The following is a 21,881-nucleotide window of genomic DNA, read 5'->3' on the forward strand; positions in this document are numbered from 1 at the left end:
TAGGGACAGTTTGACACTTCGTACTTATATCTTTTCTTTTCCCATTGCTTCATTTACAATCTAATATTCAAATATTAATGTAAGAAAAGTGAAAGGATTATGAAACATTTAGTAGTTTTTTAAATGTATACTCTGTGCAGAATACAGAAAATGAAGTAGTGATTCAAGCAAAATTTATTTCTTGAAACCTATTTGTATTTATCCATTTATTATATTCCTTGTTGAGCAGAGAAAATTTTTAGCAAAATAAATATTATATTGCCATTCTTTATTTTAATTCTAAGAGCTAGAACATACTCAGTATTTGGGGGGTATTGTTCAGATGTCAGAGAATTCTACACACTTCAGAGGCATAATTAGAACTAATTTTGAATTTCTTTAACTTCTTTGGCTGCATATGCTTATTTTTGATCCCCAGGGTGCAATTCATGTTTTTCTTGAGCTAGACATCTAATATTTCAGAATATCAAAGTGCCTTCCTAGTCTAAGGAAGAGCAATCAGTATACTTTGCCAAAGTCAAGAGATTATAGAGTAGATTTAAGGGGAAATAAATATATATATTTACTTATATTTCACTTATTGTTTATATCTTTCTTTTGATTTATGGTTGTATCAGGCCTTCAGATGCACATTTATAGTTGGCTCAAGGATCACAGAGCTGATAGTTCTTTTGATTTAAGTTATATGGATTTTTTTTTCTGTTTAACTTTTGCTTTGGAAAGGGAGATCAAGTTTATCTTACATTTCACATTAATTGTATTTAAACATTTATTGCAACTTAGAAATTTAGAATGCACTTCTGTTCTTCTAACAAGTCCACGTAATATTAATGAAATCACTAATATATTTTCTCCCACATTCTACAGATTTGGGGCTAACAGGAAACCTTCTGAAACTGAAAAATAAAGCTTGCTGAATCTTGCAAATTGGTGCCACCCAATCATCTCTCAAACATGCTCAAGAAAATCAGATTGACAATTGTCACATGGCTGAGGATAAAAAAAATTGTCTCACCCATTTAACAAACATTTTTACATGCATATTATTGTGACACTTCTGAAGATGAGTTCAAAATGAAGTAGTTCTTATCTGTAATTGATTATTCTTCTACCTTTTTAATTTTTTTCTTTTTTTGAATACTTTTCTTTAAATCCTCACACAAAGATATGTTGTTTTTTTAATTGATTTTAGAGAGAGAGAGGGAGAGGGACAGAAAGATTCAGGTGAGAGAAAAATATCAATATACACCCTTATCAGGTCTCAAACCCATACCCACTCCATGTACATGAGGATGCTCCAAACAACTGACCCACCCAGCCAAGGCACATTAAGAAAAAAAAAAGAAAAAGAATCATTGAGGGTGGGAGGCAGGGCTGGGTGGGCAGGGTGGCATGGTGGGGTGAAAATGGAGACAACTGTACTTGAACAATAATAAAACAAATTTAAGAAATTAAAAATGATAAAAAGGAATCTTTAAGGGAACTGATTTTCTTGTCTTTCAAGAGTATATGTTTTTTGCTCTCACTGCCTTCATGCCTTGGGATTTGGAGGTGTCTACCTTGTTCCATATTGTGGCTTTTAATTATGGTTCATGGCCTCTATATATTAAAAAAACTATTTGAAATACATATGTTAGATTTCTGTATTTGATACCTACAATTGTTGCAGTTTTTACTGACCTCCCAGTTACATACAGGGTGGGGCAAAAGTAGGTTTACAATTATGAGTACACAAAACACAATTTATTCTTATGCTATTATGTATTAATTATTGTATTATTTTCCATACAAACTGCAAAATTTTGCCCCGTCTTGTAGTTTTCCTAATATGTTAACCGTTTATATACTGTCATCCTCTCTACTTTCTTCCTGGTATCATTACTGTACCTACTAGCTACATACACTACCCACATTCTTATTCATTGTTCTTGACCACCTCACTTCCAAAGATCCCTTTTCCTTCCCATTTAATAATCCACTTTTATAACTCTAATTTAGTATTCACAAATAATACCACATTTAAACCCTTGATTTTTAAACATCTCAATTCCCTACCATTATCTCATATTGCAGTGTGTTGTCAACGGATTTTGAAAATCTTTATCCAATGGAATATCAGTTCCTTACCTGTTTTAGTTCAACTGTCCTTTCAATGACCCAGATTCCAGCCCCTCTCTTCCATTCATATTTTAACTCTTCAATTATTTTCCTTTTCATCTCTATTATACTGACTTGATTTTAATTAATTACCATCATAATAAAAATGTATTGCATCTCCCACTATAAAGTTAAAATGATCTTTCCTTCAACTTCTCCTCTACCTTCTACTCAATTCTCTTAACTTTTACAAGATAGATTCCCCAAAATAGTGACTATACTAAATGTATCTACTTCCCAAATTTCACAGTTCTTTCTCTAACAAAATTTAAAAGAAAACTATAATTTTTATTACCGAAACCATTTTGATCAAGATTATCAAGGACAACTCTTGCCAACTACAAAAATCAAATCTCATGTTGTTGTCATAGTATCTTTTGAGCAGTATCTGGCTCTTAACTCTTGGCTTTTGGGATGCCACACTCTTCATATTTTCATCTTACCTTATGGTTACTTCTTCTAATTCTCCTTTTCTGAAACTCCTTGTCAAAAACATTTAAGACATTTTTGGGAACATCTATTTGTCATCTTTTTTCCCTATTGACACCATATACAAGATGATTTCATTAAGGTGTGAGGTTTTCAATATCACAGGTACACAACTAAATTTTAGATATGGGGTTCTTACTTCTCAGCTGAGCTCTGGATCAATACATTCCACTGCCTTTTAAACAGCAGTACTAGAGAGTCTCATGGAACTGTCCTTGGTCTTTTTCTTTATTCTCAACCTCACACCCAATTTATCACTATGTCATGCTTTCTCTACATAAAAAGTGTTTCTCAGATATGACTTCTATAAGCCTACCTTAAAGCAATTTCCTGTAACATTATCATGTCTTCCTGATTAATTATCCAGCTGGCATCCCTACACCCATGGTGTCTTTTACCCACACTATGTCTGGAGAGATATTTTTAGAGGAAAACTGATCATCTTGATCATCTAATTTTGCTGTGTGAACTAGGAATATCCATGGTCCAAAACCTGACTACCTTACTGACTTCATGTCTTAATTATTTTCTTCATGCTCACTTTGCTATAGCCACATTGACCTCCTTGTTATTTTTAAACTTGTTGCCTAGTTCTTCTCTTTCTGTCTTTGCTATTGTAGTTTCTACTGTTATCATTTTTCTCACAGGTATCTTGCCACCTGGTAGTTTCACAGGCCTCAGGTCTCTTTTCAGATGTTACCTCTTTAGGTATGCCTTCCCTAATCACCTGTGTAAAACCTTATTACTCTTCACTGTCTCACTGTGTCTTCAATTTTTTCATAGATTTTTATCACAACTAGGAATTAACTATCCATATATCTCATTTCTCAATTATCTCCCTTCTGCCCTGCAATTTAAATTTCATGACAGTTTGTCTTGGTTTTCTTCATGTCTGTATTTCCAGAGTCTAGAACAGAGCTTCACACATAGGAAGTACTTGATTAATATTTATTAAACCAACTAACCCTTACTATACTTTGCCTAATTATCTGATCCAAGCTGAGATAAATAAATGTTTAGGCAGAAGCCTTTGAAAACATAAACCCCAAGTTTTGTTTTGTTTTTGGTTATATATGTTTCTGTATGTAGAGCAGATTTTATTAATTCTTTTACTCAGGAGAATTTCTAGAAAACACACATTTTTAAAATTTCTACAGGAAGACACCAAATGCAAGGATGCGTTATTGAAAAACATTAATCTGTAATAGCTATTTGTTCACTGATAGAATACTAATATTTAAATATGCAATTCATTTTCCTTGGAAAAAGCTCCAGGTGCTCCATCAAAATGGACAGAATGGATTCTATTCATATGTTATAATATATAGGAAATTACCAAGGGATACTACCTGAATCCTTCACTATTTTCTTGCATTTATTTTAGTATAAAACTGGTTGTGGGTAATTGTATTCAACATATCACTTCTTAGTTCATTAAAGCATAACTACCTGCCCAATCTTGATTCAATTATTTAAAAATACTAATGCATTCATTCTAGCAAAGTAACATATCTACAAGATAATTACTTCAGTGGAAGAAAACACTTTTAATCTCTTTGTGTGTGTGTGTGTGTGTATGATTAGAAGATAGGAGATGAGTAGGTGGAAGCTGAGCCAAATTAATTGTGCCCCCATTATGGATTTTTGGCTTATCTTCTGATAAGTGAACTGAACAATCAAGAGACTCTCAGCTGGTATGGATTTTTGAAACCAGGGAGTCTAGATGATGCTTTGCTCCCTGTAATAAGAGATTATATAAGTTGAGGGGGACATACCCTCTTTGAGGTGTGTGCAGCAGAGGAGAGATCATTCAGAAAACACAGCTTAGTGCAGGGGTGTCAAACTCATTTTCAGCAGGGGGCCACATTAGCCTCGTGGTCACCTTCAAAGGGCCAGATGTAATTTTAGGACTGTGTAAATATGACTACTCCTTAACTAGGGGCAAGGAGTTTGGCATTGCTGCTAAGAAGAAACATGGTGTCAGGCCTAATAAAACAAGGTGGAGGGCCAGATTCAGCCTGCAGTCCTTGTGTTTGCCACTTGTGACTTACTGGCTCCCTTTCCTCTTTGAGTGGGGCCCTGGTCCCACACAGGGGAATCACCAACCCTAATTGGGAGAGACTTGGAAGGATACACAAAGTCTGGGAGACAGGCTACACACACACACACAGTGAGTAGGACCTCCATAGCTGCAGGGCTAACTGAACGAGTTCCAGAGAGAAACTCTATCTCCTAAAACTGTCAGAGACACTGGCAGGCTGTTGGCAGCCCTGACTGAGAGATACTTTGTGCTTTTTGGGGAGGTGGAGCATGTAGAAGCAGTCCAGGGCTTGGTGCTGAAGTCAAAGAGCCACATAGAAATCCTTTAAAAGATGAGTTGAGGTGAGACTTGGCAGGGACCCTGTACTCACAGATGTGTGCAGTGGCTCTGCTAACACAGAAACAAGAGATAAAGTGCAGTTTGATCCCACTGAGTCCAGCTGCACAAGAAGAACAGAAAGTGTCATGCTTAGAGGCAGACACAGACTGCAGACCACTTGTAGTCTCAAATAGGTTGTTTAAAGGTAGGCTAGGACATAATCTGATATTACCAGTGATGAATCCAGAAAGAGAAGACAGAAAGAGAAGGCAAACATTACACTCTATAGAGGTGAATGCCACTGCTGTCTTCTTCATTATTTGCATTATTTTTCTTCTGTGGAGTTTTAACATTTTCTTTTGTTCTTCAAGATTGTTCTTATTTCATTATTTTTCTTTATTTTTGTTTGCTTCAAATCTCGTATTTTACTTGTCCCTTCTATTACTCCATTTGCTTTCTTCCTTCCTCTTCTTATTTTTATTTTTTCTCTTGCTATTTATCCTCCTTTCAGCCTCTCAAAACCACTTGTCTTGCCATTAGTCATCTCATATTGTTCTTCCCTTTCTTATAATATGTTTATTCTCTCTATCCCTAATTAATCTTTGTTCACTGGCTGTTGATATGGTGATTGTTGTTTCATTTTTTCAATTTTACTCTTAGATGTTCACTATTTTTGTATTTCAATTTCAAATTTTAGTGTTCTCCTCTTGCACTTAATTTTGCCTTCCTCCCTCTCTTTCTTTGTCTGTTCTAAATTTTATTTTATATTTTTCTCTCTCTTAGACTGGTTTTAATTCCTTATTCTTATTATGTCTTCTCCCTCTTTTCCCTCAAAATCACTTTCTTTCTTTTATAAATCATACAATCTTTTTTCTCTTCCCTTCATATCCACCTTCTACCTGTATTAATCTTTACTCCTTTGTCATTGATATTGCTGTGGTGAATGTTTTTCTTCACTTCTGTTCCTATTTTTCCACTACTTTTTTATTTTTTAATCTTCACATTATACTATTCCCTTTTCTTATTTTATTTTCCCTTCTTCCCTCCCTTTTATCTTAGATGTAAATTTTAATTGCTTTCCTTCTTTCCATACTCCTATTTGTCTTATTCTTGTCATTCATATTCTTATTCTTGTTTCTATTCCATACCCTTATTTTTCTCCTCCATATACCTTCTCAAAACCATTTTTCTTCCCATTAGCCATCTCATATTTGTTTTTCCTTTCACTTTTATTAATATTTGCTCATTTGTTGTTGATAGTGTGGTTGTGGTTTGGGGTTATTTATTCAGGTGTTGATATTATTATTTTTTTTGTTCCGGCAATACCTGTAGAATTGCGTATAACATATGGTAGGCAGTGTGACTCTCAGTCAGCCAGCCAGAGAGAACCCAACAAAGAATGACCTAGCAAGAATCAAAACCCAATCACAACAAGACAGCTCACATAACTGGCATAAAGACCATCCCAAATGCATGCAGTTCAGGAGATCAAGGAGTCCCAATGTTCTCCTACCACAGAAGGCCACCCTATGAGGACAGGGAAAGCAGATAAACCTAATGAGCAGAAAGAAATAAAAAGAGTCACCTAAAATAGAGAGACAGAAAAAACAACCCCCAATAGAAAGAAAAGGAAGAATCCCCAGAAACAGTATTAAATGAAATTGAGGCAAGCAATGTATCAGACATAGAGTTCAAAATAATGGCTATAAGGATGCTTAATGACATCAGTGAGAACTACAAGGAACTCTATGGAATCTATAAAGAACTTACTGTGAAATACATAGCATGAAAAAGGGCATAGAAACTATGGATGAGAGCCAGAAGGCCATGTAGAATACAATATCCAAAATGAAGACTGCTCTAGAGGGAAATAAAAGCAGGCTAGATGAAGCAGAGAATAGAGTCAGCAAGTTGGAGGGAAAGGTAGAAAAAACACCAAAACAGAGGAAAAAATGAAAAGAAGATTCAAAAGAAACAAATATAGTTTAAGAGATCTGCAGTACAAAATGGAACATAATAATCATATCATATGGTTACCAGAGGAGAAGAAAAGGAGCAAGTGATAGAAAACCTGTTAGAAAAAGTAGAGAGAAAGCTTCCTTAACTTAGTAAGTGTAAAAGTCACTGAAGTCCAAGAAGCACAAACAGTCACAAAAAAGATGAATTCAAAGAAGCCTACACCAAGACACATCATAATTAAAATGACAAAAATTAAAGACAAAGAGAAAATCTTAAAGGCAGCAAGAGAGAAACAGCTAGTAACACACAAGAGTGGTCCGATAAGGCTGTCAGCAGATTTCTCCTCAGAAACACTACAAGCCAGAATGGAATGGCACTAGATATACAAAGTAATGGAAAGCAAAGGCCTGCAACCAAGACTACTCTACCCAACAAGCCTCTCATTTAAAATGGAAGGTGAAGTAAGGAGATTCCCAGAGAAAAAAAGGCTAAAAGAGTATATCTTCACCAAACCAGCATTGCAAAAGATGCTAAAGGCACATTTTAAGGAAATGAAGAAAGACAGAAAAGAGAAATACAGGTGCAAAAGAAAAAATAGCAAATAATAAGTATCTATCTGTAATAACCTTAAATGGATTAAATGCTTCAATCAAAGTCATAGGGTATGTGAATAGATGAGAAAATATGATTGAATATTTGCTTTCTACAAAAGACCCACTTCAGAACAAAAGATCTACACAGGCTGAAAATGAAGGGATGGAAAAAAATGTTCTAAGCAAATGGGCATGAAAGAAAATCTGGGGTAGCAATATTTACATCAGACAAAATAGACTTCAAAACAAAAGCCATAGTCAGAGACAAAGAAAGTCACTACATAATACTTAATGGAATGGTCCAACAAGAGGATAAAACCCTTGTAAACATATATGCACACAACATAGGAACACCTAAATATATAAGGACAATTTTGGAGAACTTTAAGAAAGATGTTGCTGGCAACATAATCATGGTAGGGGAGTTTAACACCCTATTGTCAAAAATGGATAGACCTCCCAAAGAACCAACAAAGATATTGTGACATTGAATGGCACTTTAGATCAAATTGATATCATTGATATATACAGAACTTTCACCCCAAAGAACAAATTATACATTCTTTTCCACTGAGCCACCTGGCTGAATGTATACTTCAGCCAGGGCTAAAGTATACATTCTTTTCAAATGTGCATGGGACATTTTTAAAGATAGACCACCTGATAGGACACAAAAGAAGCCTGAACAAATTCAAGAAAATTGAAATCATATCAAGCATTTTCTTGGATCACAATGGTTTGAAACGAGAAACCAACCCCAAGGAAAAAAACTCAAAAGTATTCAAATTCATGGAGATGGAATAGCGTGTTATTAAATAATGAATAGGTTAATAATGAGATCATGATTGGACATAAATATTCAGATAAGATGCACTATATAAAACCAAGAGAGACAAGCAGGCCCTTTTCTTCATACATCTCAAGCCTTTATTTACTGTGTCTCTCTGATATTCCTTCTTATTGTTTTTATCTTCTGTTCTTCATTTACAAGTTCATAGACATAATAGTCAAGTGTGGTTTGTTTGTATTTTTGTTTATGATATACATATAAAGGATTTTCCTTAAAATTAGGAGAAAGGTAAGCAAAAGGTTTTCACATGAAAAACAAAAGACACTATGGTAGCCACACATAATTTTACCTACATAGACAATTCACAGGCTATATAATTTTTATATCTTAGTTTTTATTTGTCTCTTTTATTTCACCTAAATATTAGTTTGAATCATAAAATTGTTTTTACAAGGTAAAATTTCTTTAGGTTGAATATTGACACTTCCACTGACAATGAATCAACTTAAAACAATATGCTCAGGAGCTGTTTAGTAATTGTGAGTGTTGGGATGGGACTACTGGATGGGAATTTTAATATCAAGTGTAGAAATAAAATTTGAGCCAATGTTTTTGGAGTATAATATGCTTGAAGGAATATCAATCCATATGAAAGTCAGGAATCGAGTGGAGAATTTGGAAAAAAATCATTGCAATATTACGATGAGTAAAAATTGTCCTAGAAATATGGCTAAGACCTAAAGGGCCTTATATCTTCATATTTTCAAGAAATCAACCCACCAGGTTCTAGGATTTCACAAATAGCATGTACTCTGCCATGTGTGACTCAACCTAACTATCCTAACAAATCTATTTTCTGTATATATTGAAGATGAGGGTGGTTTGAGAAACACTTGAATGACCATCATTTTGGTGAAAGTTTCCCCAAGAAAACAAAGTTAATTAATTTCCAAGAGCCAAGTGAGAGGAAGTACTCACAAAAGTTGGAGCAATGTCTGATAGAGGGGTGGACTGGCATTTCTTTTGCAGTTTGGGCATCTAATTGGGCATTATACATTCTCATATTTTCATTTGTTACCTGAACAAATACAGCAGAATTGAAGAGAGGTGGGATGAAAGGAGGATGAGCAGTGAAATAGCATGAAGATCGTTTCCTTGGCTTGTCAAGAATTAGTGAAATTTCTGTAGAAGGAGTGTCTACCATAAGAGGTAAATAAACTTTAGTGATCTATTCATTTTTTTGCAGAGTATGTTAACAATAAATGTTGCACAATAGACTATTGCCTATAATTTATGTGGGGAGACATAGGAGATTTATTTTAATACATACTTCCCATAACAAAGAACTTTGCAATGAGGGGGTCTTTCAAGGTACTCCAGAGAACCCATATTTATGCACAAAAGAAAGTTAATCTTGAACACCTGCAATATAGTTTCCATGGCTAGGGACAGTGCATTAGAGAAGTAGAAAACAAACTAGAACAAGACAAACAAAAAAACTATTGCTACTTCACCTAGTTAGTGAGTTTGCCCTTTTTTTCTCCTCCTCTTCACACAGTAGTGGAAACTTTCCAGAACTTAAAGTATGTAGGTGAGTAATGTATATAAAGGGAAGGCTATGTTCCAGTACCTACTCCCGAAGCCTCAACCCACACCTTAAGTATATACTGGGGGAGAGAACAACTTTGAATTTGTCTTGAGATGGTAGATTAAAAGTTTGCTAAAGTTTAATAATTAAAAATGATTGACAATTTATGAGTCCTAATTAAGCTGTTGCTAAGATATAGAAAACAAATTTGACAAATCATAGTTGAAAGTAGTGATTGGAGAAAATAAATTCATTACATATTTTTATACACCAATAGAGTAAAACTTTTCACCAAACTCATTATATGAGTAAAAACACAGCAACAAATAATGGATTATTGAATAAATATTAGGTAATTGAATTTATGGTTTTCTTTATCAGGGAACAAAGTGTCAGGATGGGCAGGGTAGGACAAAAGGGTGGCTGGACTACAATCAAGATGGCAGCTGAACTATAACCTGGAAGAGATGGCCGAGTCAGACTAGGAACCACAAATGATATGCTGCCTCTTTGTTTACAAAGGACCATCCTCAGCTCCCACGGAGAGCCAACCCACAATAAAACCCCACCATTTTTCCCTGCTCAGGGCAGACTTTTCTCACCCCTCCCGCAGTGCAGACCGAGAAAACCTCCCCCGGGAGTGTGCAAACCCCAATAAAAAGCTTTATACTGCCTTTTATGGGTGATTAGCATTTATTTCCTTGGAGGAGCCTAAAAATCCTTTCACAAAGCAAAAGGTAGAATGAAAGGTTTACAAAGGTTTTCTGCAACTTACACTTTCATTACTTCACTAAAAAGCAGTCCTCTCTGAAGAGTTAATAACTTGATAGGTGTGTTCACCTCAGATCAAAAGTACTATGATAAAAGGCATTTTTTCTCACCTCACCAGAACCAAACTAACCAAGATGACAAGGAAGATAAAAGAAGTACCTGCTTCAACATGTAGAAAGTCCTAGCTGTGCAAAGTCAGATTGAAAAAAAGACAAAAATTTAGTGAACAGCTTTGACTTTGTCCAAAAGATCATCAGAAATAGCGGGATCCCTTCTTAATTTTGTTTGCTTCTCTTAAAACCCAGTGACTTCATTCATTGGATTATGGGAACTATAAGCTATTCATTCAGGGTGATTGTATCTGTGTACACATGTGCATTTCTGGAATGACAATTTTGATATGGTAATTTTAACAAACTCATAATCTTATGGACATTGTTTATTAATTTGATTTTATTACATAAACTTGACCTATATCCAAAGGAATCAAGTTCTCATTATGCTAAGCAAAGTTGAAACAATGTCATATATTTTGACTTTTGGAATTTCTAGGTAACAAGGCATTCATAATCATAATAGTCCATAGCAGTAATTTCTAAAATCATCCAGGACAATTTTATTTGTCTTGACCATAATATGAAAGGATTTTCTGTGGGAAAGTAAAAATTCCCTCTCATGAGAATGATTTCTAACTTTTAGGGATATTAACTCAATAATCCAATGTTCTTTTGAAAAGCCTGCCTCCTTGAAATATATTTAGTAATTTCGTACTATGTAATGTTTTTTATTCATCTCCAAATAAACATGACAAGTAAATGTCAGCCTGCAAAGTAAATTTAATTGAAGAGCTGGCCTTCAATGCCAGGCAGACTTTCATTTTTATAATTGTATTTGAAATATAGTATGCAGCAACATGCACATTCATTCTGCTTACAGTAATATTTACTGTTTCCCTGTAGTAGTAGTTGGAACTTTCATTTTCATCAAAATCCCAAATATATCCACTGATATTTAAATACTGTAGACACATCTAACACATGGGAGTTCTGAATGTATTTTGGCTTAAGAATTGAAGACATCTAGCAGTAATTAGGTGTCTTAATAAGTGTTGACCTGATGGTTTTGTTTCTTAAAATTTATGTTCAGTTCCAGAAGAGGTAGCTTAACTTTTCGAAAGTCATTAAAACTATTCCAGGGATTTAAAGGACTCAGTGGGTGACTTTGAAAGAATTCAAATTTAATCCTTAAAATATGAAGTGATATGAATTGTCAAACAACACTTATAAATAGCTGATAATTATACTTTTTAATTCTTTGATAAAATATTAATAAAATAAATGATTATAAATACAGATAAATATTTACATTATATATGGACATGTGTATGTACATATATAAAATGTATACAAGTACACATGTATATGTAGTGTATATAAATTACATGTAAAATAAAATGTGAATATGCAATATATGTTTTTAAAATCTCATAATAGTTGCAATAACTCTCAATAAATGTTTAAATCCATGACTTTACTTAAGCACCTAGATTGCTTTATGAACACCTTATTCAACTATCACTCATGAGCAAGAATTTTCTTAGAAATATAATCAACAGATTATTTCATGTAAGAAATTTGAAGTTGAAAATTCTCTTTCCTCATAAAACTTTGTACCTTACCAGATACCGATCTTGAATTTAAGACAACTATGACCATTACAAAGTTGTTGATGGCATGTGATTACTTTAGAGAAGTCTTCAGTCTCTAGCCTTATGGCAAAACATTTAGTACACTAAGTTCACTCTCAAACTATTACCAATGTGTGTGTGTGTGTGTGTGTATGTGTGTATACATATCTCACTCCTGGTACCTGAAAGTTATATTATTTTCAGTTTACTTGGTTGTGTATGTTTCATTAAATTTAATTTCCATTGTATTATATACTTATATCACAATTGGTAGTGTTTTGTATAGGAAAATCATTGCACTATCCTTTTCCTAACATTGTCATTTCATATATCCTTGAATTATTAGAATTCATTCTCTGGTCAGTGATCACGAAAAATGTGATTGAGCTAGTAATCTAAAGTAAGATCATTGTAGTGAAAAAAAATAAACTGATGTGGTCTCTAAACAAAAATTAATAAACCCTTCAAAACATCGGGAAATCCATGCATCTATATATTTTTTAAAATTTTCTATTGTATTTTTTCATTACCACTTATCCTCCTTATACCCCCTCTCTACCACAATCACCACACTGTTGTCTATTTGCATGAGTCATTTCTCCTTTTTGCTTGATCTCCAACTCCTAACCCCTTTCCCAGAACTGTTACCCTGTGCTCTATCTGAATCTGTCTCTATTTGGCTTGTTAGTTCAATTTGTTCATTTGATTTTACATATGAGTTAAATCATATGGTATTTGTCTTTCTCTGATTGGTTTATTTCATGCAGTATAATCTCCAAATCCATCCATGCTGTAGCAAAGGATAAAGTTTTCTTTTTTATAGCTGAGTAGTATTTCATGGTGTATATGTCCCATGGTTGTTTTATCCACTCATCTACTGATGGACACTTAGGCTGCTTCCATATCTTGGCAATTGTAAATAATGCTGCATTGAACTTAGAGGAGTTTATATTCTTTTGAATTAGTGTTTCAGGTTTCTTCAGATATATTTCCACAAGTGGAATCACTGAATCATAAGGCAGTTCCATTTTTTTATCTCCATACTGCTTTCAACAGTACTGCACCATTCTGCATTCCCATCAACAGTGCAAAAGTGTTCCCCTTTCTCTATACCCTCACGAGAACTTGTTGTGTATTGATTTATTGACAGCCATTCTGACAGGTGTGAAATGGTATCTCATTGTGGTTTTAATTTGTTTCTCTGATGATCATCTTTTCAAATGTTTATTGGCCCTCTGTATGTACTCTTTGAGGAAGTGTCTATTCAGGTCATTTGTCCATTTTTTAATTGGATTGTCTGTTGTCTTTTTTTTTTGGTGTTGAGTATTGCAAGTTCTTTATAAATTTTGGATATTAACCACTTATTAAATGTATTGGTGAATATGTTCTCCCATTCAGTAGACTGTCTTTTTAAAAATTTATATTTATTTATTTTTAGAGAGAGGGGAAGGGAAAGAGAAAGAGAGGGAGAGAAACATCAGTATTCTTGCCTCTCATGCATCTTCTAAAGGGGACCTGGTCAATAACCCAGGCATGTGCCCTGACTGAGAATTGAACTGGTGACCTTTTGCTTTGTAGTCCGGCACTCAACCCACTGAGCCACACTAGCCAGGGCCAGTGGACTGTCTTTTTACTTTGTTGATGGTTTCCTTTGCTGAGCAAAAAACAGTTAGTTTGATGAAGTTCCAGTTGTTTATTTTTTTCTTTTCTATCCCTTGCCTAAGGAGATATATGAGATAAACTATTGCTATGAGCATGTCTGAGATTTTGTTCCCTATGCTCTTTTTCTAGGATTTTTATTATTTCTTTTTTTCTCTCTTTCTTTTTAACATTTTTTATTGCTGTTCAAGTATGGTTTTCTTTCTTTTCCCACCACTCCTCCCCACCATCCCAGCCCATCCAAACTCCCAACCCTGTTTCCACCCCCCTCCTTGTTATTGTCCATGTGTCCTTTATAATTGTTCCTGCAAATCCTTCATCCTTTTCCCCTATAATCCCTTACCCTCTTCCCTCTGGTCACTGTCAGCCTGTTCTCAGTTTCAGTGTCTTTGGTTATATTTTGCTTATTTGTTCATTTTATTGATTAGGTTCCTGTTAAAGGTGAGATCATATGGTATTTGCCTTTCACTGCCTGGCTTATTTCACTTAGCATAATGCTCTCCAGTCCATGCTGTTGTGAAGGGTAGGAGTTCCTTTCTTTTTTTCTGCTGCGTAGAATTCCATTGTGTAAATGCATCATAGTTTTTTGATCCATTCATTTACTGATGGGCACTTAGGTTGCATTTCTGATCTAACATTTAAGTCTTGAATCCATTTTGAATTCATCACTGTGTGTGGTATAAGAATGTGGTCTAGTTTCATTTTTCTGCCCATATCTGTCCATTTTCCCCAGCCCTATTTATTAAATAAACTATATTCAGTCCATTGTATGTGCTTACTTCCTCTATGAAATATTAATTGACTATAAAGCTGTGGGTTTATTTCTGGGCTTTACATTCTGTTCCATTGATCTATGTGTCTGTTTTTATACTAGCACCATGTTCTGTTGAGTACTATGGCCTTAAAGTACTATTTAAATTATATAGTTTGATTCCTCCAACTTTGTTCTTCTTTCTCAGGATCACTGTTACTATGTGGTGACTTTTGTGAGTCCATATAAATTTTTGAAATATTTGTTCTAGGTCTATGAAATATTTCATTCGTATCTTTATAGGAATTGCATTGAATCTATAGATAGCTTTGGGCAGTATGGACATTTAAATGATGTTAATTCTTCGTAACCATGAACATGGTGTGTTGTCCCACTTATTTGTATCTTCTTCAGTTTCTTTATTCAGTGTCTTATTATTTTCTGCATTAGGTAATTAACATCCTTGGTTAGATTTATTCTTAGTTATTCCTTTGGAAGCAATCACTAATGGGATTGTTTTCTTAATCTTCCTTTCTGATAGTTCAGATTGGTGTATGCAAAGAAAACTGATTTCTGGGTATTAATTTTGTATCCTACTACTTTACTGAATTTATTTATCACTTATAATAGTTTATTTGTGGAATCTTTATGGTTCTCTCTGTAAGTATCATGTCATCTGCAAATGGACAGTTTTATATCTTACTTTCCCATTTGGATGCCTTTTAGTTTTTCTTCTTGTCTGATCTCTGTGGCTAGGACTTCTGGTACTATGTTGGATATGAGAGGTGACAATGTACATTCCTGTCTTGTTTCTGACCTTAAGGGAAATGCTTGTAGTTTTTGCCCTTGAGTAGGATGCTGGCAGTAGGTTTGCCATACATGGCCTCTATTATGTTTAGGTATATTCCCTCGATGTCTACTTTGATGAGAGTTTTTATCATAAATGGGCTTTGGATTTTATTGAATACCTTTTCTACATCTATCAATATGATCATGTGGTTTTTATTCTTTATGTTGTTATATGGTATATTACATTTATTCATTTGCAAATGTTGCACCAACCTTGCATTCCCAGAATATACCCTACTTGATCAAGGTGTATGATTTTTTTGATGCATTGTTGTATTCAGTCTGCTAACATTTTGTTGAGGATTTTAGCACCTATGTTTATAAAGGATATTGACCTACAATTTTCTTTCTTTGTAGCATCTTTATCTGCTTTTGGAATTAGGATAATGCTGGCCTCCTAAAATGAGCTTGGGAGCCTTCCATTCTCTTGAATTTTATGAAATAGTTTGAGATGGAAAGGTGTTAGTTTTCTTAGTACTGTTTGGTAAAATTCATCTGTAAAGTCTTCCAGTCCAGGACTTTTGTTTGTTGAGAGATTTTTGATCACTGCTTCAATTTCACTACTTGTGATCTGTCTATTCAGATTCTCTGTTTCTTCATGATTTAGTTCTTGAAGTTTGTATGTTTTTAGGAATTTACACATTTCATCCAGGTTGTCCCATTTTTTTGTCATATAGTTGTTCATAATATTTTCTTACATTCCTTTGTGTTTCTCCTATTTCATTTCTGATTTTATTCATTTGGGTCCTTTCTCTTTTTTTCTTGATGAGTCTGGTTAAATGTTTGTCAATCTTTTTTATCTTTTCAAAAAACAACTATTGGATACACTGATCTTTTGCATCATTTTTTTAGATTTTACTTCATTTACATCTGCTCTGATCCTTACCATTTCCTTCCTTCTATTCACTCTGGGCTTTGTTTGCTGTTATGCTGTTATTTTTCAAGCTCCTTTAAGTGTAAAGTTAGTTTGTTTAAGTGAGTTTTTCTTGTTTTTTATTTTTCTTTTTTTTTTTTAAGATAGGCCTGTAATGCTATGACTTTCCCTCTTAGGATTGCTTTCCTTGTGTCCTACAGACTTTGGGTTGTTGTGATCTAATTTTCATTTGTTTCAAGGTATCTTCTGATTTTCTCCTTGATCTCCTTGTTGACCCATTCATTGTTTTTTTAATTTTGTTGTTGTTGTTGTTCAGTTATAGCTGTCCCCATTTTTCCCCCATTGCTCTCCCTTGCCCTGCCTACTCTCCTTCTCCTACATTCATTCCTCCTCCCTCCATTGTCCATGTCCATGGGTCCTTTATATATATTCCTTGACTTGACCCTTCTCTTTCTTTCCTGCATTATCTTCCTTAGCCCTCTGCTCTGGTCACTGTCAGTTTCTTGTTTATTTCCCTGTGTCTGGTTCTATTTTGTTTGCTTTTTTTGTTCATTAGGTTCCACTTATAAGTGAGATCATATGTTTTTGTGTATTTTTCAGTGTTCTTCTTGTGACTGATTTCTAGTTTCATACCATTGTGGCCAGAGAATTCTTGATGTGATATCATTTCTTAAATTACTGAGAGTATATTTGTGTTCTAAACAAGTCTGGCTTTTATTAGCACCAGATCCAGGGGAGGGGAAGGGTCAGCTAAAAGCTAAGGGCTCTCAGAGTTCAGCCTTGGCCTATTGACTTTCTGTTAGGCTTTGTCTCTGAAATGCCCTGAAACTGTATTCCTTAGCAGCCTCGCTTAAGCTCCACAGGATGGGGCAATAGTGATTCCTGATGTTAAGGCTATTGCTTCCCATCAGGCTGATGTCACTTGGAGAGCATGTTCTGCCTGAGAATGATGGCTTCTGCAGTATGGGGAATGTCTCAGCACCGTGATCCTGGTGGCTGACCATTCAGCTTTCTTGCTAGAACCACCAACCCAGATTCTCCTCACATGTCTCTAGTCCCCTCTAACTTCTCTCTGCCCACACCTAGGGTAAGTGGCTGCAAACAAGTTACTATGCATTGGTCCTTGAAGAAGCTTGTTGTGTCTCTAGCCATCTATCCCTGGTGGACAGAAACCCCACTGCTTTTTATAACTCAGTGTTATTTGGGTTCCTTTTCTGGTTCTGGTGTTTCATGCTGTGGAGGTAAGCTTGGGGTTTATACCACATACTTCTCATGAGGAACCACACACCTTGGCCACTGAAATAGCCCTCCAGCACTTCACATGCTACAAATAGGAGTTGAAACATGCCAGCCTTTTCACACCCTTGTAGTCCCTAATAGTCTCATTGTAGTGTTTTTTTCCCCCCATAAATCCTTGGTTGTAAGGCTTTTCTTCAGCTACTGTTCAGTTGGCTTTTCAGGACAATTTTCTAAAATTTGGTTGTAATTCTAGTTTGTTCCTGGGAGGAGGTTAATGTATCTTCTGCATACTCTACTGCCATTTTGGTTCTCTACATGTATTTTAATTACAATAGCATCTGTTTTAAATACTAATTGTGAAAAAGACTGTACACAATTTATGTTGAAGTACTCTTGAGAACTCAGCTCTGAACATCCTTTACTATTAATATGCTTAGCAGCCAATGAGACATGATCAAGAGGATAGTCATACTATTTTTTAAGTAACTGCTTTTATTATAAGGCAAGACATTTTTTGCATGTATTCAAACCTTGTTATTAACATTTTACTACACAAATCTTTAACATTTAATTTGCCTTCATGTTATCCAAACCACTGTAAGCTAAAATGCATTTTGAATTTCATCTATTTAGTTTCATAATTATAATTCACCCACTATAAAAGTGAATATGAGTGCCCTGGATAGAGTAGCTCAGTGGATTGAGCGCAGGCTGTGAACCAAAGCATTGCAGGTTCAATTCCCAGTCAGGGCACATGCCTGGGTTGCAGGCCATGAACCCCAGCAACTGCACATTGATGTTTCTCTCTCTCTCTTTCTCCCTCCCTTCTCTCCCTAAAAATAAATAAATAAAATCTTTTAAAAAGTGAGTATGAGTAATTTTTGTAAGTATGTGTTATTAAATATTTAGCCAGTGTTAACTTGATAAAAATTGATGTTCTCTATTACTTATCTTTTACAGAACTTTCTTCTGGAGCTTGACCACTATGATAGGTTATCTTCTCCTTATAGATAAACAATGACATATATGTAGGAATAAAACTGAAATAATGTATTTTTATTCCTCTAAACAACTCCCTAGACTTTAACACACACACACACACACACACACACACACACACTTTTCCTGATATAAAGAATATACAAGGTATTGCTAGTTTTGACAGTGTATAAAGCAGAGACAAGAGAGAGCCATAGCTTAAATATAAGGAGCTGATAAGGTTCAAGGAAAGTCAGAGACATAAAAATTAGGTTGACTAGATAACTTATCTTTCAAAGTGATCACTTTAGATACTGGAAAATGAATTTATTAGTGATTACACTGGTACAATAGGCATGAAACCCACTGACAAATACTGTCTTCATTGCCACTGACCATGAAAATTCAATGCAAAATACTGTGGGAATGTTTTTTTTTTACCCAGCTGTACTGTGTACACATTTCTGTACTATATTAGACTATTTAATTTCATAAAAGTATCAAGAACTGATAAGTATATTTTCATTTGTAATGTCCAGCAACTAACAAAGTGCCTGATGAAAAGTAAGCATTGAATAAATTTTGTTTAACATACAAGTAATGAGTTACCATAGATAATCAATAAAGTTTTTTCTAGATCTAAAAAGTCTGTAATTTAAGTTATTTGGATGTCCTTGATATGGCAGCTAAATCAACTATGTTATGAGAATTGACTTTCTCTTTTACTCCAAATTCACTCAACTTCAGACTAGGTTAGTTAAGGAAATGAAATTCTAAGTTAATTCACCCAAAGTTTCTTGAGCAAGTCAAAACTATCTAGTGGGAGGAAAGATATTATCTACACTTTATACCTGGATATAACATTTCTTCATGTACCATATAACTGGTCAAATTTAAAAACTGGGCACTTAGAGTAGACCCATCAAAAGTAGAAAGATACATTATTTTCTTCAAGAAGATGGGTTAAGCTATCAAAATGTTCCAGAACATGTTATATAGACTGTTACTATATATAAGACCTTGAATGTTACATAATGTTAAGCACGTTTTTTTAAAAAGTTTTCTGGACTAAAGGAATATTTCTTCACTTCTTTTTGAGAATTATTTCAGTTAGCTTTAAAATACAAGAAAAGTAAAAACTTTACAATTATTAATATTTCTAGATTTTTGCAAATAAAACCTCAAAATGCTAATAAGAAGGTTAGCTTCTTTTCCCTATCCACATTGCCATGTTTAGTTATCTTCTCCCATTTTTCTACCTCTCACTGACATTTTTGCTCTTTTTCTTTTTCTGCAGTTATATTTTCCATTCTCTCCATTCCATTCTCTTTAGTTTTTTAAATTTTATTTATTTATTTTTAGAGAGAGGGAAAGGGATAGAGAAAGAGAGGGAGAGAAACATTCATGTGTAGTTGCTTCTTGCATACCCATTACTGAGAGCCTGGCTCACAGCTCAGGCATATGCCCTAACTGGGAATGGAACCAGGAACCTTTCTGTTTGCAGGCCTGTACTCAATCCACTGAGCTATACTGGCCAGGTTCATTCTAGTTTTTATTGAATTTTGATTGATCCTTTTCCTGGTATTTTTAAGAGTCAATTATAAGAAATTTGATGATGAAATATTTTACATGTAAATTTAAGCAAACTTTCCAAGCCATTTGTACTTAATGTAAGTATTAATGTAGTTAAGTCACTGTTATTCTTAGTGTGTGAATTCAGTATTCATTTGGACTTCTTTAAATATTTACTCTTTCCCTTTCCTTTGCTAGTTATTTCTCAGATTTCACCATGCTCCCATCTTGAAACATTTATCTTCTGCCTGATAATCACTCTTCTGTGCTGCCTTTGGATTTGGCCTATGGATAATGAATTCTCTCAGGTTTTGATAGGGGTGAGGGTCTAACTATACATTTGCTCTGTCTCCATTTTTAAATATTTTCACTTAATGTACAGTTAAAGGTTGACAGTGAATTTTCTAGCATTTGTTTACTGGGTGTTAATCCATTTTTAGTTTCCTTTAACCTCTTGGGTTTTAGCACTCTGGAAGTTTCATCTAAAAGCCTAAAAGTTCTCTTGCTAAGAGAACCCTGAGCTCAAAATATTTTTCTAGGTCTAAGAGATCATTTAAAACTCTGGCTGTTTTTTCAGCTTTTAATCCTCCACTTTCTTTGCCACTTCTCAGTCTTTAGATTTCTCATGAGTAGATGCTACACCAAATGTTCTACACCAGAGTTTCTTCTCTGGGCCTCCCTTATTTTTTGGATCTTGGCCCTTAAATTCCTGACTGCCTTGAAGCTTCTTAACATCTTGAAACAATTGTTTTTTCTTTGTCTTATTTTACCTTTTTTCAAACTTTTCAGGTTGAACTTTATAGAAGAGTTGTTTTTGAACCAGCTATTTGATTCTTGTGAGCCACAGCAGAAGACAGCAGAAATCTTCTAAGATATCTTTTTGTGTCTAGTTTTTACTTGTTACAATCAATGATTATTTTCCTTTTCATTAATGGGTAGCAATAATTCTGTTAACCTTTATTGGGGTATGAGACATAATATCTTAAGAGTTCACTGAATCAATTATCTAACTGCCACATAAAGTTTTATAAAAATTATTCACTTTTAAATAATAACATTCATATTTTACTTGTTTAAGTTTCACAAGTATTAAAAGTGGAGTTTGGCTTACCCAGGCAATTAATTGCTTTGTACATGCCTCTGACAGATCTATCTCTCTTTTTGCATAAACATATATTACAAATGTAAAATGTAAAAATAATGTTTGAAACAAGTATTATCATATCAATATTGTTAAATTATTATTTAATTTCTCATAAACTCTTCTACCTTCATTTTTCTTTACCATTGATTTATACCTAATTACTAAGTGTGCCCTCCAAAAACTTAGAAAAATGATTAATATATAAAGTTATAATGAAAGATGTCCCATTGCTAATGAAATGTAATATTGTATTCTTAAATCTTGAAAGAAGAAACCATACATCCATACACAGTTTTCAGGTTGATGTTCTTGCTACCTTGATATTGTACAAAGCACAGCAGGTAACGAGATGCACAGTGAATGCTCCTTGTTGTTATAGAACATGTTATTTTCCATCTCTTAATTTAAGGTCTCTTTGAGAA

Source organism: Phyllostomus hastatus, unplaced genomic scaffold (assembly GCF_019186645.2).
Source record: "Phyllostomus hastatus isolate PE091 unplaced genomic scaffold, TTU_PhHast_1.1 phas_contig_34, whole genome shotgun sequence".
Lineage (NCBI taxonomy): Eukaryota > Metazoa > Chordata > Mammalia > Chiroptera > Phyllostomidae > Phyllostomus > Phyllostomus hastatus.